Source organism: Pelobates fuscus, chromosome 4, assembly GCF_036172605.1.
Source record: "Pelobates fuscus isolate aPelFus1 chromosome 4, aPelFus1.pri, whole genome shotgun sequence".
Lineage (NCBI taxonomy): Eukaryota > Metazoa > Chordata > Amphibia > Anura > Pelobatidae > Pelobates > Pelobates fuscus.
In genome coordinates this window covers 21061068-21079626 of record NC_086320.1, presented here as the reverse complement: position 1 = coordinate 21079626, position 18559 = coordinate 21061068, and the positions used below count along the sequence as shown (strand labels likewise).

The window sequence follows — 18559 nt, the reverse complement described above, 5'->3', positions numbered from 1 at the left end:
TCATCTTTTGTAATGGCACCCTGGGCATAAAGGGGTGCCATTACAAAATGGGTAATGTAATTATCACAAGCAGAGAAATACAGTTTTTCCACATTATTCATAACTTTAAAAGTATGCATCAATTTCACATAAAACTTACATTTTCAGAATCAGCATACTCCAAATACAAACATACGTCAAAATCATACAAATTGGTCCAGTGGTTCAAAAGATAGATCGTAGTCCTTTGTGACCAAATGAAGCATGACTTTTCTGCCCAAAACCAGTTCCACAGAGTCTTCTATCCTGGAGATAATTGGGAAGTAATCCAATTATCTTCAAGGACAGATGCAAAACTCCATTAAGCACATGGCAGTAAAAAGACAGTAAAATACACAAGGTTACATTTATTACATAAAATACAGACATGCAACATACAGTCCTCTGCTCTACAAGAGAGAAAAACACATGTCCTTCGAGCCAGAATTGAACCAGCGACCTAAGGATTGCTATCATATACCAACTACAGTCCTCCGCTCTACCAGCTGAGCTATCGAAGGTAATTTGTGAGTCCACTCAATGTCAAAGTAGGAAATTTTTGAAGAATCAGGTAAGCAGTTAAACATTTTGCAACATGCTGCTGTGGCAATGACATCCAGGTAAACAAAAAGTTCAACTAAGCACCCTTCATTTAAAAGAAGAAGCAGCCACTGGAGAATGCGGGCATCGATCCCGCTACCTCTCACATGCTAAGCGAGCGCTCTACCATTTGAGCTAATCCCCCACTTTTCCGCTCGCATCTTTTGTAATGGCACCCTGGGCATAAAGGGGTGCCATTACAAAATGGGTAATGTAATTATCACAAGCAGAGAAATACAGTTTTTCCACATTATTCATAACTTTAAAAATATGCATCACATTCACATAAAACTTACATTTTCAGAATCAGCATACTCCAAATACAAACATACGTCAAAATCATACAAATTGGTCCAGTGGTTAAAAAGATAGATCGTAGTCCTTTGTGACCAAATGAAGCATGACTTTTCTGCCCAAAACCAGTTCCACAGAGTCTTCTATCCTGGAGATAATTGGGAAGTAATCCAATTATCTCCAAGGACAGATGCAAAACTCCATTAAGCACATGGCAGTAAAAAGACAGTAAAATACACAAGGTTACATTTATTACATAAAATACAGACATGCAACATACAGTCCTCTGCTCTACAAGAGAGAAAAACACATGTCCTTCGAGCCAGAATTGAACCAGCGACCTAAGGATTGCTATCATATACCAACTACAGTCCTCCGCTCTACCAGCTGAGCTATCGAAGGTAATTTGTGAGTCCACTCAATGTCAAAGTAGGAAATTTTTGAAGAATCAGGTAAGCAGTTAAACATTTTGCAACATGCTGCTGTGGCAATGACATCCAGGTAAACAAAAAGTTCAACTAAGCACCCTTCATTTAAAAGAAGAAGCAGCCACTGGAGAATGCGGGCATCGATCCCGCTACCTCTCACATGCTAAGCGAGCGCTCTACCATTTGAGCTAATCCCCCACTTTTCCGCTCGCATCTTTTGTAATGGCACCCTGGGCATAAAGGGGTGCCATTACAAAATGGGTAATGTAATTATCACAAGCAGAGAAATACAGTTTTTCCACATTATTCATAACTTTAAAAATATGCATCACATTCACATAAAACTTACATTTTCAGAATCAGCATACTCCAAATACAAACATACGTCAAAATCATACAAATTGGTCCAGTGGTTAAAAAGATAGATCGTAGTCCTTTGTGACCAAATGAAGCATGACTTTTCTGCCCAAAACCAGTTCCACAGAGTCTTCTATCCTGGAGATAATTGGGAAGTAATCCAATTATCTCCAAGGACAGATGCAAAACTCCATTAAGCACATGGCAGTAAAAAGACAGTAAAATACACAAGGTTACATTTATTACATAAAATACAGACATGCAACATACAGTCCTCTGCTCTACAAGAGAGAAAAACACATGTCCTTCGAGCCAGAATTGAACCAGCGACCTAAGGATTGCTATCATATACCAACTACAGTCCTCCGCTCTACCAGCTGAGCTATCGAAGGTAATTTGTGAGTTCACTCAATGTCAAAGTAGGAAATTTTTTAAGAATCAGGTATGCAGTTAAACATTTTGCAACATGCTGCTGTGGCAATGACATCCAGGTAAACAAAAAATTCAACTAAGCACCCTTCATTTAAAAGAAGAAGCAGCCACTGGAGAATGCGGGCATTGATCCCGCTACCTCTCACATGCTAAGCGAGCGCTCTACCATTTGAGCTAATCCCCCACTTTTCCGCTCGCATCTTTTGTAATGGCACCCTGGGCATAAAGGGGTGCCATTACAAAATGGGTAATGTAATTATCACAAGCAGAGAAATACAGTTTTTCCACATTATTCATAACTTTAAAAGTATGCATCACATTCACATAAAACTTACATTTTCAGAATCAGCATACTCCAAATACAAACATACGTCAAAATCAAACAAATTGGTCCAGTGGTTCAAAAGATAGATCGTAGTCCTTTGTGACCAAATGAAGCATGACTTTTCTGCCCAAAACCAGTTCCACAGAGTCTTCTATCCTGGAGATAATTGGGAAGTAATCCAATTATCTCCAAGGACAGATGCAAAACTCCATTAAGCACATGGCAGTAAAAAGACAGTAAAATACACAAGGTTACATTTATTACATAAAATACAGACATGCAACATACAGTCCTCTGCTCTACAAGAGAGAAAAACACATGTCCTTCGAGCCAGAATTGAACCAGCGACCTAAGGATTGCTATCATATACCAACTACAGTCCTCCGCTCTACCAGCTGAGCTATCGAAGGTAATTTGTGAGTCCACTCAATGTCAAAGTAGGAAATTTTTGAAGAATCAGGTAAGCAGTTAAACATTTTGCAACATGCTGCTGTGGCAATGACATCCAGGTAAACAAAAAGTTCAACTAAGCACCCTTCATTTAAAAGAAGAAGCAGCCACTGGAGAATGCGGGCATCGATCCCGCTACCTCTCACATGCTAAGCGAGCGCTCTACCATTTTAGCGAATCCCCCACTTTTCCGCTCTCATCTTTTGTAATGGCACCCTGGGCATAAAGGGGTGCCATTACAAAATGGGTAATGTAATTATCACAAGCAGAGAAATACAGTTTTTCCACATTATTCATAACTTTAAAAGTATGCATCACATTCACATAAAACTTACATTTTCAGAATCAGCATACTCCAAATACAAACATACGTCAAAATCATACAAATTGGTCCAGTGGTTCAAAAGATAGATCGTAGTCCTTTGTGACCAAATGAAGCATGACTTTTCTGCCCAAAACCAGTTCCACAGAGTCTTCTATCCTGGAGATAATTGGGAAGTAATCCAATTATCTTCAAGGACAGATGCAAAACTCCATTAAGCACATGGCAGTAAAAAGACAGTAAAATACACAAGGTTACATTTATTACATAAAATACAGACATGCAACATACAGTCCTCTGCTCTACAAGAGAGAAAAACACATGTCCTTCGAGCCAGAATTGAACCAGCGACCTAAGGATTGCTATCATATACCAACTACAGTCCTCCGCTCTACCAGCTGAGCTATCGAAGGTAATTTGTGAGTTCACTCAATGTCAAAGTAGGAAATTTTTGAAGAATCAGGTAAGCAGTTAAACATTTTGCAACATGCTGCTGTGGCAATGACATTCAGGTAAACAAAAAGTTCAACTAAGCACCCTTCATTTAAAAGAAGAAGCAGCCATTGGAGAATGCGGGCATCGATCCCGCTACCTCTCACATGCTAAGCGAGCGCTCTACCATTTGAGCTAATCCCCCACTTTTCCGCTCGCATCTTTTGTAATGGCACCCTGGGCATAAAGGGGTGCCATTACAAAATGGGTAATGTAATTATCAAAAGCAGAGAAATACAGTTTTTCCACATTATTCATAACTTTAAAAGTATGCATCACATTCACATAAAACTTACATTTTCAGAATCAGCATACTCCAAATACAAACATACGTCAAAATCATACAAATTGGTCCAGTAGTTCAAAAGATAGATCGTAGTCCTTTGTGTCAAAGTAGGAAATTTTTGAAGAATCAGGTAAGCAGTTAAACATTTTGCAACATGCTGCTGTGGCAATGACATCCAGGTAAACAAAAAGTTAAACTAAGCACCCTTCATTTAAAAGAAGAAGCAGCCACTGGAGAATGCGGGCATCAATCCCGCTACCTCTCACATGCTAAGCGAGCGCTCTACCATTTGAGCTAATCCCCCACTTTTCCGCTCGCATCTTTTGTAATGGCACCCTGGGCATAAAGGGGTGCCATTACAAAATGGGTAATGTAATTATCACAAGCAGAGAAATACAGTTTTTCCACATTATTCATAACTTTAAAAGTATGCATCACATTCACATAAAACTTACATTTTCAGAATCAGCATACTCCAAATACAAACATACGTCAAAATCATACAAATTGGTCCAGTGGTTCAAAAGATAGATCGTAGTCCTTTGTGACCAAATGAAGCATGACTTTTCTGCCCAAAACCAGTTCCACAGAGTCTTCTATCCTGGAGATAATTGGGAAGTAATCCAATTATCTCCAAGGACAGATGCAAAACTCCATTAAGCACATGGCAGTAAAAAGACAGTAAAATACACAAGGTTACATTTATTACATAAAATACAGACATGCAACATACAGTCCTCTGCTCTACAAGAGAGAAAAACACATGTCCTTCGAGCCGGAATTGAACCAGAGACCTAAGGATTGCTATCATATACCAACTACAGTCCTCCGCTCTACCAGCTGAGCTATCGAAGGTAATTTGTGAGTCCACTCAATGTCAAAGTAGGAAATTTTTGAAGAATCAGGTAAGCAGTTAAACATTTTGCAACATGCTGCTGTGGCAATGACATCCAGGTAAACAAAAAGTTCAACTAAGCACCCTTCATTTAAAAGAAGAAGCAGCCACTGGAGAATGCGGGCATCGATCCCGCTACCTCTCACATGCTAAGCGAGCGCTCTACCATTTGAGCTAATCCCCCACTTTTCCGCTCGCATCTTTTGTAATGGCACCCTGGGCATAAAGGGGTGCCATTACAAAATGGGTAATGTAATTATCACAAGCAGAGAAATACAGTTTTTCCACATTATTCATAACTTTAAAAATATGCATCACATTCACATAAAACTTACATTTTCAGAATCAGCATACTCCAAATACAAACATACGTCAAAATCATACAAATTGGTCCAGTGGTTAAAAAGATAGATCGTAGTCCTTTGTGACCAAATGAAGCATGACTTTTCTGCCCAAAACCAGTTCCACAGAGTCTTCTATCCTGGAGATAATTGGGAAGTAATCCAATTATCTCCAAGGACAGATGCAAAACTCCATTAAGCACATGGCAGTAAAAAGACAGTAAAATACACAAGGTTACATTTATTACATAAAATACAGACATGCAACATACAGTCCTCTGCTCTACAAGAGAGAAAAACACATGTCCTTCGAGCCAGAATTGAACCAGCGACCTAAGGATTGCTATCATATACCAACTACAGTCCTCCGCTCTACCAGCTGAGCTATCGAAGGTAATTTGTGAGTTCACTCAATGTCAAAGTAGGAAATTTTTTAAGAATCAGGTATGCAGTTAAACATTTTGCAACATGCTGCTGTGGCAATGACATCCAGGTAAACAAAAAATTCAACTAAGCACCCTTCATTTAAAAGAAGAAGCAGCCACTGGAGAATGCGGGCATTGATCCCGCTACCTCTCACATGCTAAGCGAGCGCTCTACCATTTGAGCTAATCCCCCACTTTTCCGCTCGCATCTTTTGTAATGGCACCCTGGGCATAAAGGGGTGCCATTACAAAATGGGTAATGTAATTATCACAAGCAGAGAAATACAGTTTTTCCACATTATTCATAACTTTAAAAGTATGCATCACATTCACATAAAACTTACATTTTCAGAATCAGCATACTCCAAATACAAACATACGTCAAAATCAAACAAATTGGTCCAGTGGTTCAAAAGATAGATCGTAGTCCTTTGTGACCAAATGAAGCATGACTTTTCTGCCCAAAACCAGTTCCACAGAGTCTTCTATCCTGGAGATAATTGGGAAGTAATCCATTTATCTCCAAGGACAGATGCAAAACTCCATTAAGCACATGGCAGTAAAAAGACAGTAAAATACACAAGGTTACATTTATTACATAAAATACAGACATGCAACATACAGTCCTCTGCTCTACAAGAGAGAAAAACACATGTCCTTCGAGCCAGAATTGAACCAGCGACCTAAGGATTGCTATCATATACCAACTACAGTCCTCCGCTCTACCAGCTGAGCTATCGAAGGTAATTTGTGAGTCCACTCAATGTCAAAGTAGGAAATTTTTGAAGAATCAGGTAAGCAGTTAAACATTTTGCAACATGCTGCTGTGGCAATGACATCCAGGTAAACAAAAAGTTCAACTAAGCACCCTTCATTTAAAAGAAGAAGCAGCCACTGGAGAATGCGGGCATCGATCCCGCTACCTCTCACATGCTAAGCGAGCGCTCTACCATTTGAGCTAATCCCCCACTTTTCCGCTCTCATATTTTGTAATGGCACCCTGGGCATAAAGGGGTGCCATTACAAAATGGGTAATGTAATTATCACAAGCAGAGAAATACAGTTTTTCCACATTATTCATAACTTTAAAAGTATGCATCACATTCACATAAAACTTACATTTTCAGAATCAGCATACTCCAAATACAAACATACGTCAAAATCAAACAAATTGGTCCAGTGGTTCAAAAGATAGATCGTAGTCCTTTGTGACCAAATGAAGCATGACTTTTCTGCCCAAAACCAGTTCCACAGAGTCTTCTATCCTGGAGATAATTGGGAAGTAATCCAATTATCTCCAAGGACAGATGCAAAACTCCATTAAGCACATGGCAGTAAAAAGACAGTAAAATACACAAGGTTACATTTATTACATAAAATACAGACATGCAACATACAGTCCTCTGCTCTACAAGAGAGAAAAACACATGTCCTTCGAGCCAGAATTGAACCAGCGACCTAAGGATTGCTATCATATACCAACTACAGTCCTCCGCTCTACCAGCTGAGCTATCGAAGGTAATTTGTGAGTTCACTCAATGTCAAAGTAGGAAATTTTTGAAGAATCAGGTAAGCAGTTAAACATTTTGCAACATGCTGCTGTGGCAATGACATTCAGGTAAACAAAAAGTTCAACTAAGCACCCTTCATTTAAAAGAAGAAGCAGCCATTGGAGAATGCGGGCATCGATCCCGCTACCTCTCACATGCTAAGCGAGCGCTCTACCATTTGAGCTAATCCCCCACTTTTCCGCTCGCATCTTTTGTAATGGCACCCTGGGCATAAAGGGGTGCCATTACAAAATGGGTAATGTAATTATCAAAAGCAGAGAAATACAGTTTTTCCACATTATTCATAACTTTAAAAGTATGCATCACATTCACATAAAACTTACATTTTCAGAATCAGCATACTCCAAATACAAACATACGTCAAAATCATACAAATTGGTCCAGTAGTTCAAAAGATAGATCGTAGTCCTTTGTGTCAAAGTAGGAAATTTTTGAAGAATCAGGTAAGCAGTTAAACATTTTGCAACATGCTGCTGTGGCAATGACATCCAGGTAAACAAAAAGTTCAACTAAGCACCCTTCATTTAAAAGAAGAAGCAGCCACTGGAGAATGCGGGCATCAATCCCGCTACCTCTCACATGCTAAGCGAGCGCTCTACCATTTGAGCTAATCCCCCACTTTTCCGCTCGCATCTTTTGTAATGGCACCCTGGGCATAAAGGGGTGCCATTACAAAATGGGTAATGTAATTATCACAAGCAGAGAAATACAGTTTTTCCACATTATTCATAACTTTAAAAGTATGCATCACATTCACATAAAACTTACATTTTCAGAATCAGCATACTCCAAATACAAACATACGTCAAAATCAAACAAATTGGTCCAGTGGTTCAAAAGATAGATCGTAGTCCTTTGTGACCAAATGAAGCATGACTTTTCTGCCCAAAACCAGTTCCACAGAGTCTTCTATCCTGGAGATAATTGGGAAGTAATCCATTTATCTCCAAGGACAGATGCAAAACTCCATTAAGCACATGGCAGTAAAAAGACAGTAAAATACACAAGGTTACATTTATTACATAAAATACAGACATGCAACATACAGTCCTCTGCTCTACAAGAGAGAAAAACACATGTCCTTCGAGCCGGAATTGAACCAGCGACCTAAGGATTGCTATCATATACCAACTACAGTCCTCCGCTCTACCAGCTGAGCTATCGAAGGTAATTTGTGAGTCCACTCAATGTCAAAGTAGGAAATTTTTGAAGAATCAGGTAAGCAGTTAAACATTTTGCAACATGCTGCTGTGGCAATGACATCCAGGTAAACAAAAAGTTCAACTAAGCACCCTTCATTTAAAAGAAGAAGCAGCCACTGGAGAATGCGGGCATCGATCCCGCTACCTCTCACATGCTAAGCGAGCGCTCTACCATTTGAGCTAATCCCCCACTTTTCCGCTCTCATATTTTGTAATGGCACCCTGGGCATAAAGGGGTGCCATTACAAAATGGGTAATGTAATTATCACAAGCAGAGAAATACAGTTTTTCCACATTATTCATAACTTTAAAAGTATGCATCACATTCACATAAAACTTACATTTTCAGAATCAGCATACTCCAAATACAAACATACGTCAAAATCAAACAAATTGGTCCAGTGGTTCAAAAGATAGATCGTAGTCCTTTGTGACCAAATGAAGCATGACTTTTCTGCCCAAAACCAGTTCCACAGAGTCTTCTATCCTGGAGATAATTGGGAAGTAATCCAATTATCTCCAAGGACAGATGCAAAACTCCATTAAGCACATGGCAGTAAAAAGACAGTAAAATACACAAGGTTACATTTATTACATAAAATACAGACATGCAACATACAGTCCTCTGCTCTACAAGAGAGAAAAACACATGTCCTTCGAGCCAGAATTGAACCAGCGACCTAAGGATTGCTATCATATACCAACTACAGTCCTCCGCTCTACCAGCTGAGCTATCGAAGGTAATTTGTGAGTTCACTCAATGTCAAAGTAGGAAATTTTTGAAGAATCAGGTAAGCAGTTAAACATTTTGCAACATGCTGCTGTGGCAATGACATTCAGGTAAACAAAAAGTTCAACTAAGCACCCTTCATTTAAAAGAAGAAGCAGCCATTGGAGAATGCGGGCATCGATCCCGCTACCTCTCACATGCTAAGCGAGCGCTCTACCATTTGAGCTAATCCCCCACTTTTCCGCTCGCATCTTTTGTAATGGCACCCTGGGCATAAAGGGGTGCCATTACAAAATGGGTAATGTAATTATCAAAAGCAGAGAAATACAGTTTTTCCACATTATTCATAACTTTAAAAGTATGCATCACATTCACATAAAACTTACATTTTCAGAATCAGCATACTCCAAATACAAACATACGTCAAAATCATACAAATTGGTCCAGTAGTTCAAAAGATAGATCGTAGTCCTTTGTGTCAAAGTAGGAAATTTTTGAAGAATCAGGTAAGCAGTTAAACATTTTGCAACATGCTGCTGTGGCAATGACATCCAGGTAAACAAAAAGTTCAACTAAGCACCCTTCATTTAAAAGAAGAAGCAGCCACTGGAGAATGCGGGCATCAATCCCGCTACCTCTCACATGCTAAGCGAGCGCTCTACCATTTGAGCTAATCCCCCACTTTTCCGCTCGCATCTTTTGTAATGGCACCCTGGGCATAAAGGGGTGCCATTACAAAATGGGTAATGTAATTATCACAAGCAGAGAAATACAGTTTTTCCACATTATTCATAACTTTAAAAGTATGCATCACATTCACATAAAACTTACATTTTCAGAATCAGCATACTCCAAATACAAACATACGTCAAAATCAAACAAATTGGTCCAGTGGTTCAAAAGATAGATCGTAGTCCTTTGTGACCAAATGAAGCATGACTTTTCTGCCCAAAACCAGTTCCACAGAGTCTTCTATCCTGGAGATAATTGGGAAGTAATCCATTTATCTCCAAGGACAGATGCAAAACTCCATTAAGCACATGGCAGTAAAAAGACAGTAAAATACACAAGGTTACATTTATTACATAAAATACAGACATGCAACATACAGTCCTCTGCTCTACAAGAGAGAAAAACACATGTCCTTCGAGCCGGAATTGAACCAGCGACCTAAGGATTGCTATCATATACCAACTACAGTCCTCCGCTCTACCAGCTGAGCTATCGAAGGTAATTTGTGAGTCCACTCAATGTCAAAGTAGGAAATTTTTGAAGAATCAGGTAAGCAGTTAAACATTTTGCAACATGCTGCTGTGGCAATGACATCCAGGTAAACAAAAAGTTCAACTAAGCACCCTTCATTTAAAAGAAGAAGCAGCCACTGGAGAATGCGGGCATCGATCCCGCTACCTCTCACATGCTAAGCGAGCGCTCTACCATTTGAGCTAATCCCCCACTTTTCCGCTCTCATATTTTGTAATGGCACCCTGGGCATAAAGGGGTGCCATTACAAAATGGGTAATGTAATTATCACAAGCAGAGAAATACAGTTTTTCCACATTATTCATAACTTTAAAAGTATGCATCACATTCACATAAAACTTACATTTTCAGAATCAGCATACTCCAAATACAAACATACGTCAAAATCAAACAAATTGGTCCAGTGGTTCAAAAGATAGATCGTAGTCCTTTGTGACCAAATGAAGCATGACTTTTCTGCCCAAAACCAGTTCCACAGAGTCTTCTATCCTGGAGATAATTGGGAAGTAATCCAATTATCTCCAAGGACAGATGCAAAACTCCATTAAGCACATGGCAGTAAAAAGACAGTAAAATACACAAGGTTACATTTATTACATAAAATACAGACATGCAACATACAGTCCTCTGCTCTACAAGAGAGAAAAACACATGTCCTTCGAGCCAGAATTGAACCAGCGACCTAAGGATTGCTATCATATACCAACTACAGTCCTCCGCTCTACCAGCTGAGCTATCGAAGGTAATTTGTGAGTTCACTCAATGTCAAAGTAGGAAATTTTTGAAGAATCAGGTAAGCAGTTAAACATTTTGCAACATGCTGCTGTGGCAATGACATTCAGGTAAACAAAAAGTTCAACTAAGCACCCTTCATTTAAAAGAAGAAGCAGCCATTGGAGAATGCGGGCATCGATCCCGCTACCTCTCACATGCTAAGCGAGCGCTCTACCATTTGAGCTAATCCCCCACTTTTCCGCTCGCATCTTTTGTAATGGCACCCTGGGCATAAAGGGGTGCCATTACAAAATGGGTAATGTAATTATCAAAAGCAGAGAAATACAGTTTTTCCACATTATTCATAACTTTAAAAGTATGCATCACATTCACATAAAACTTACATTTTCAGAATCAGCATACTCCAAATACAAACATACGTCAAAATCATACAAATTGGTCCAGTAGTTCAAAAGATAGATCGTAGTCCTTTGTGTCAAAGTAGGAAATTTTTGAAGAATCAGGTAAGCAGTTAAACATTTTGCAACATGCTGCTGTGGCAATGACATCCAGGTAAACAAAAAGTTCAACTAAGCACCCTTCATTTAAAAGAAGAAGCAGCCACTGGAGAATGCGGGCATCAATCCCGCTACCTCTCACATGCTAAGCGAGCGCTCTACCATTTGAGCTAATCCCCCACTTTTCCGCTCGCATCTTTTGTAATGGCACCCTGGGCATAAAGGGGTGCCATTACAAAATGGGTAATGTAATTATCACAAGCAGAGAAATACAGTTTTTCCACATTATTCATAACTTTAAAAGTATGCATCACATTCACATAAAACTTACATTTTCAGAATCAGCATACTCCAAATACAAACATACGTCAAAATCAAACAAATTGGTCCAGTGGTTCAAAAGATAGATCGTAGTCCTTTGTGACCAAATGAAGCATGACTTTTCTGCCCAAAACCAGTTCCACAGAGTCTTCTATCCTGGAGATAATTGGGAAGTAATCCAATTATCTCCAAGGACAGATGCAAAACTCCATTAAGCACATGGCAGTAAAAAGACAGTAAAATACACAAGGTTACATTTATTACATAAAATACAGACATGCAACATACAGTCCTCTGCTCTACAAGAGAGAAAAACACATGTCCTTCGAGCCAGAATTGAACCAGCGACCTAAGGATTGCTATCATATACCAACTACAGTCCTCCGCTCTACCAGCTGAGCTATCGAAGGTAATTTGTGAGTTCACTCAATGTCAAAGTAGGAAATTTTTGAAGAATCAGGTAAGCAGTTAAACATTTTGCAACATGCTGCTGTGGCAATGACATTCAGGTAAACAAAAAGTTCAACTAAGCACCCTTCATTTAAAAGAAGAAGCAGCCATTGGAGAATGCGGGCATCGATCCCGCTACCTCTCACATGCTAAGCGAGCGCTCTACCATTTGAGCTAATCCCCCACTTTTCCGCTCGCATCTTTTGTAATGGCACCCTGGGCATAAAGGGGTGCCATTACAAAATGGGTAATGTAATTATCAAAAGCAGAGAAATACAGTTTTTCCACATTATTCATAACTTTAAAAGTATGCATCACATTCACATAAAACTTACATTTTCAGAATCAGCATACTCCAAATACAAACATACGTCAAAATCATACAAATTGGTCCAGTAGTTCAAAAGATAGATCGTAGTCCTTTGTGTCAAAGTAGGAAATTTTTGAAGAATCAGGTAAGCAGTTAAACATTTTGCAACATGCTGCTGTGGCAATGACATCCAGGTAAACAAAAAGTTCAACTAAGCACCCTTCATTTAAAAGAAGAAGCAGCCACTGGAGAATGCGGGCATCAATCCCGCTACCTCTCACATGCTAAGCGAGCGCTCTACCATTTGAGCTAATCCCCCACTTTTCCGCTCGCATCTTTTGTAATGGCACCCTGGGCATAAAGGGGTGCCATTACAAAATGGGTAATGTAATTATCACAAGCAGAGAAATACAGTTTTTCCACATTATTCATAACTTTAAAAGTATGCATCACATTCACATAAAACTTACATTTTCAGAATCAGCATACTCCAAATACAAACATACGTCAAAATCATACAAATTGGTCCAGTGGTTCAAAAGATAGATCGTAGTCCTTTGTGACCAAATGAAGCATGACTTTTCTGCCCAAAACCAGTTCCACAGAGTCTTCTATCCTGGAGATAATTGGGAAGTAATCCAATTATCTCCAAGGACAGATGCAAAACTCCATTAAGCACATGGCAGTAAAAAGACAGTAAAATACACAAGGTTACATTTATTACATAAAATACAGACATGCAACATACAGTCCTCTGCTCTACAAGAGAGAAAAACACATGTCCTTCGAGCCGGAATTGAACCAGAGACCTAAGGATTGCTATCATATACCAACTACAGTCCTCCGCTCTACCAGCTGAGCTATCGAAGGTAATTTGTGAGTTCACTCAATGTCAAAGTAGGACATTTTTTAAGAATCAGGTATGCAGTTAAACATTTTGCAACATGCTGCTGTGGCAATGACATCCAGGTAAACAAAAAGTTCAACTAAGCACCCTTCATTTAAAAGAAGAAGCAGCCACTGGAGAATGCGGGCATCGATCCCGCTACCTCTCACATGCTAAGCGAGCGCTCTACCATTTGAGCTAATCCCCCACTTTTCCGCTCTCATATTTTGTAATGGCACCCTGGGCATAAAGGGGTGCCATTACAAAATGGGTAATGTAATTATCACAAGCAGAGAAATACAGTTTTTCCACATTATTCATAACTTTAAAAGTATGCATCACATTCACATAAAACTTACATTTTCAGAATCAGCATACTCCAAATACAAACATACGTCAAAATCAAACAAATTGGTCCAGTGGTTCAAAAGATAGATCGTAGTCCTTTGTGACCAAATGAAGCATGACTTTTCTGCCCAAAACCAGTTCCACAGAGTCTTCTATCCTGGAGATAATTGGGAAGTAATCCAATTATCTCCAAGGACAGATGCAAAACTCCATTAAGCACATGGCAGTAAAAAGACAGTAAAATACACAAGGTTACATTTATTACATAAAATACAGACATGCAACATACAGTCCTCTGCTCTACAAGAGAGAAAAACACATGTCCTTCGAGCCAGAATTGAACCAGCGACCTAAGGATTGCTATCATATACCAACTACAGTCCTCCGCTCTACCAGCTGAGCTATCGAAGGTAATTTGTGAGTTCACTCAATGTCAAAGTAGGAAATTTTTGAAGAATCAGGTAAGCAGTTAAACATTTTGCAACATGCTGCTGTGGCAATGACATTCAGGTAAACAAAAAGTTCAACTAAGCACCCTTCATTTAAAAGAAGAAGCAGCCATTGGAGAATGCGGGCATCGATCCCGCTACCTCTCACATGCTAAGCGAGCGCTCTACCATTTGAGCTAATCCCCCACTTTTCCGCTCGCATCTTTTGTAATGGCACCCTGGGCATAAAGGGGTGCCATTACAAAATGGGTAATGTAATTATCAAAAGCAGAGAAATACAGTTTTTCCACATTATTCATAACTTTAAAAGTATGCATCACATTCACATAAAACTTACATTTTCAGAATCAGCATACTCCAAATACAAACATACGTCAAAATCATACAAATTGGTCCAGTAGTTCAAAAGATAGATCGTAGTCCTTTGTGTCAAAGTAGGAAATTTTTGAAGAATCAGGTAAGCAGTTAAACATTTTGCAACATGCTGCTGTGGCAATGACATCCAGGTAAACAAAAAGTTCAACTAAGCACCCTTCATTTAAAAGAAGAAGCAGCCACTGGAGAATGCGGGCATCGATCCCGCTACCTCTCACATGCTAAGCGAGCGCTCTACCATTTGAGCTAATCCCCCACTTTTCCGCTCTCATATTTTGTAATGGCACCCTGGGCATAAAGGGGTGCCATTACAAAATGGGTAATGTAATTATCACAAGCAGAGAAATACAGTTTTTCCACATTATTCATAACTTTAAAAGTATGCATCACATTCACATAAAACTTACATTTTCAGAATCAGCATACTCCAAATACAAACATACGTCAAAATCAAACAAATTGGTCCAGTGGTTCAAAAGATAGATCGTAGTCCTTTGTGACCAAATGAAGCATGACTTTTCTGCCCAAAACCAGTTCCACAGAGTCTTCTATCCTGGAGATAATTGGGAAGTAATCCAATTATCTCCAAGGACAGATGCAAAACTCCATTAAGCACATGGCAGTAAAAAGACAGTAAAATACACAAGGTTACATTTATTACATAAAATACAGACATGCAACATACAGTCCTCTGCTCTACAAGAGAGAAAAACACATGTCCTTCGAGCCAGAATTGAACCAGCGACCTAAGGATTGCTATCATATACCAACTACAGTCCTCCGCTCTACCAGCTGAGCTATCGAAGGTAATTTGTGAGTTCACTCAATGTCAAAGTAGGAAATTTTTGAAGAATCAGGTAAGCAGTTAAACATTTTGCAACATGCTGCTGTGGCAATGACATTCAGGTAAACAAAAAGTTCAACTAAGCACCCTTCATTTAAAAGAAGAAGCAGCCATTGGAGAATGCGGGCATCGATCCCGCTACCTCTCACATGCTAAGCGAGCGCTCTACCATTTGAGCTAATCCCCCACTTTTCCGCTCGCATCTTTTGTAATGGCACCCTGGGCATAAAGGGGTGCCATTACAAAATGGGTAATGTAATTATCAAAAGCAGAGAAATACAGTTTTTCCACATTATTCATAACTTTAAAAGTATGCATCACATTCACATAAAACTTACATTTTCAGAATCAGCATACTCCAAATACAAACATACGTCAAAATCATACAAATTGGTCCAGTAGTTCAAAAGATAGATCGTAGTCCTTTGTGTCAAAGTAGGAAATTTTTGAAGAATCAGGTAAGCAGTTAAACATTTTGCAACATGCTGCTGTGGCAATGACATCCAGGTAAACAAAAAGTTCAACTAAGCACCCTTCATTTAAAAGAAGAAGCAGCCACTGGAGAATGCGGGCATCAATCCCGCTACCTCTCACATGCTAAGCGAGCGCTCTACCATTTGAGCTAATCCCCCACTTTTCCGCTCGCATCTTTTGTAATGGCACCCTGGGCATAAAGGGGTGCCATTACAAAATGGGTAATGTAATTATCACAAGCAGAGAAATACAGTTTTTCCACATTATTCATAACTTTAAAAGTATGCATCACATTCACATAAAACTTACATTTTCAGAATCAGCATACTCCAAATACAAACATACGTCAAAATCAAACAAATTGGTCCAGTGGTTCAAAAGATAGATCGTAGTCCTTTGTGACCAAATGAAGCATGACTTTTCTGCCCAAAACCAGTTCCACAGAGTCTTCTATCCTGGAGATAATTGGGAAGTAATCCATTTATCTCCAAGGACAGATGCAAAACTCCATTAAGCACATGGCAGTAAAAAGACAGTAAAATACACAAGGTTACATTTATTACATAAAATACAGACATGCAACATACAGTCCTCTGCTCTACAAGAGAGAAAAACACATGTCCTTCGAGCCGGAATTGAACCAGCGACCTAAGGATTGCTATCATATACCAACTACAGTCCTCCGCTCTACCAGCTGAGCTATCGAAGGTAATTTGTGAGTCCACTCAATGTCAAAGTAGGAAATTTTTGAAGAATCAGGTAAGCAGTTAAACATTTTGCAACATGCTGCTGTGGCAATGACATCCAGGTAAACAAAAAGTTCAACTAAGCACCCTTCATTTAAAAGAAGAAGCAGCCACTGGAGAATGCGGGCATCGATCCCGCTACCTCTCACATGCTAAGCGAGCGCTCTACCATTTGAGCTAATCCCCCACTTTTCCGCTCTCATATTTTGTAATGGCACCCTGGGCATAAAGGGGTGCCATTACAAAATGGGTAATGTAATTATCACAAGCAGAGAAATACAGTTTTTCCACATTATTCATAACTTTAAAAGTATGCATCACATTCACATAAAACTTACATTTTCAGAATCAGCATACTCCAAATACAAACATACGTCAAAATCAAACAAATTGGTCCAGTGGTTCAAAAGATAGATCGTAGTCCTTTGTGACCAAATGAAGCATGACTTTTCTGCCCAAAACCAGTTCCACAGAGTCTTCTATCCTGGAGATAATTGGGAAGTAATCCAATTATCTCCAAGGACAGATGCAAAACTCCATTAAGCACATGGCAGTAAAAAGACAGTAAAATACACAAGGTTACATTTATTACATAAAATACAGACATGCAACATACAGTCCTCTGCTCTACAAGAGAGAAAAACACATGTCCTTCGAGCCAGAATTGAACCAGCGACCTAAGGATTGCTATCATATACCAACTACAGTCCTCCGCTCTACCAGCTGAGCTATCGAAGGTAATTTGTGAGTTCACTCAATGTCAAAGTAGGAAATTTTTGAAGAATCAGGTAAGCAGTTAAACATTTTGCAACATGCTGCTGTGGCAATGACATTCAGGTAAACAAAAAGTTCAACTAAGCACCCTTCATTTAAAAGAAGAAGCAGCCATTGGAGAATGCGGGCATCGATCCCGCTACCTCTCACATGCTAAGCGAGCGCTCTACCATTTGAGCTAATCCCCCACTTTTCCGCTCGCATCTTTTGTAATGGCACCCTGGGCATAAAGGGGTGCCATTACAAAATGGGTAATGTAATTATCAAAAGCAGAGAAATACAGTTTTTCCACATTATTCATAACTTTAAAAGTATGCATCACATTCACATAAAACTTACATTTTCAGAATCAGCATACTCCAAATACAAACATACGTCAAAATCATACAAATTGGTCCAGTAGTTCAAAAGATAGATCGTAGTCCTTTGTGTCAAAGTAGGAAATTTTTGAAGAATCAGGTAAGCAGTTAAACATTTTGCAACATGCTGCTGTGGCAATGACATCCAGGTAAACAAAAAGTTCAACTAAGCACCCTTCATTTAAAAGAAGAAGCAGCCACTGGAGAATGCGGGCATCAATCCCGCTACCTCTCACATGCTAAGCGAGCGCTCTACCATTTGAGCTAATCCCCCACTTTTCCGCTCGCATCTTTTGTAATGGCACCCTGGGCATAAAGGGGTGCCATTACAAAATGGGTAATGTAATTATCACAAGCAGAGAAATACAGTTTTTCCACATTATTCATAACTTTAAAAGTATGCATCACATTCACATAAAACTTACATTTTCAGAATCAGCATACTCCAAATACAAACATACGTCAAAATCATACAAATTGGTCCAGTGGTTCAAAAGATAGATCGTAGTCCTTTGTGACCAAATGAAGCATGACTTTTCTGCCCAAAACCAGTTCCACAG

At 39.3% G+C, this 18559-nt stretch overlaps 3 non-coding genes across 3 annotated transcripts; all 3 read right to left on the bottom strand.

The window, feature by feature from the left end:
* Positions 1-8315: 8315 nt before the first annotated feature.
* TRNAY-GUA (transfer RNA tyrosine (anticodon GUA)) lies at positions 8316-8404 on the bottom strand. The gene is given in 2 exon segments: positions 8316-8351; positions 8368-8404. It is a non-coding gene; the product is annotated as a tRNA-Tyr (tRNA).
* Positions 8405-10310: 1906 nt separating this feature from the next.
* Positions 10311-10399, bottom strand: TRNAY-GUA (transfer RNA tyrosine (anticodon GUA)). The gene is given in 2 exon segments: positions 10311-10346; positions 10363-10399. It is a non-coding gene; the product is annotated as a tRNA-Tyr (tRNA).
* A 6341-nt stretch (positions 10400-16740) lies between these two features.
* Positions 16741-16829, bottom strand: TRNAY-GUA (transfer RNA tyrosine (anticodon GUA)). Its single transcript is given in 2 exon segments — positions 16741-16776; positions 16793-16829. It is a non-coding gene; the product is annotated as a tRNA-Tyr (tRNA).
* Between the last annotated feature and the right edge of the window lie 1730 nt (positions 16830-18559).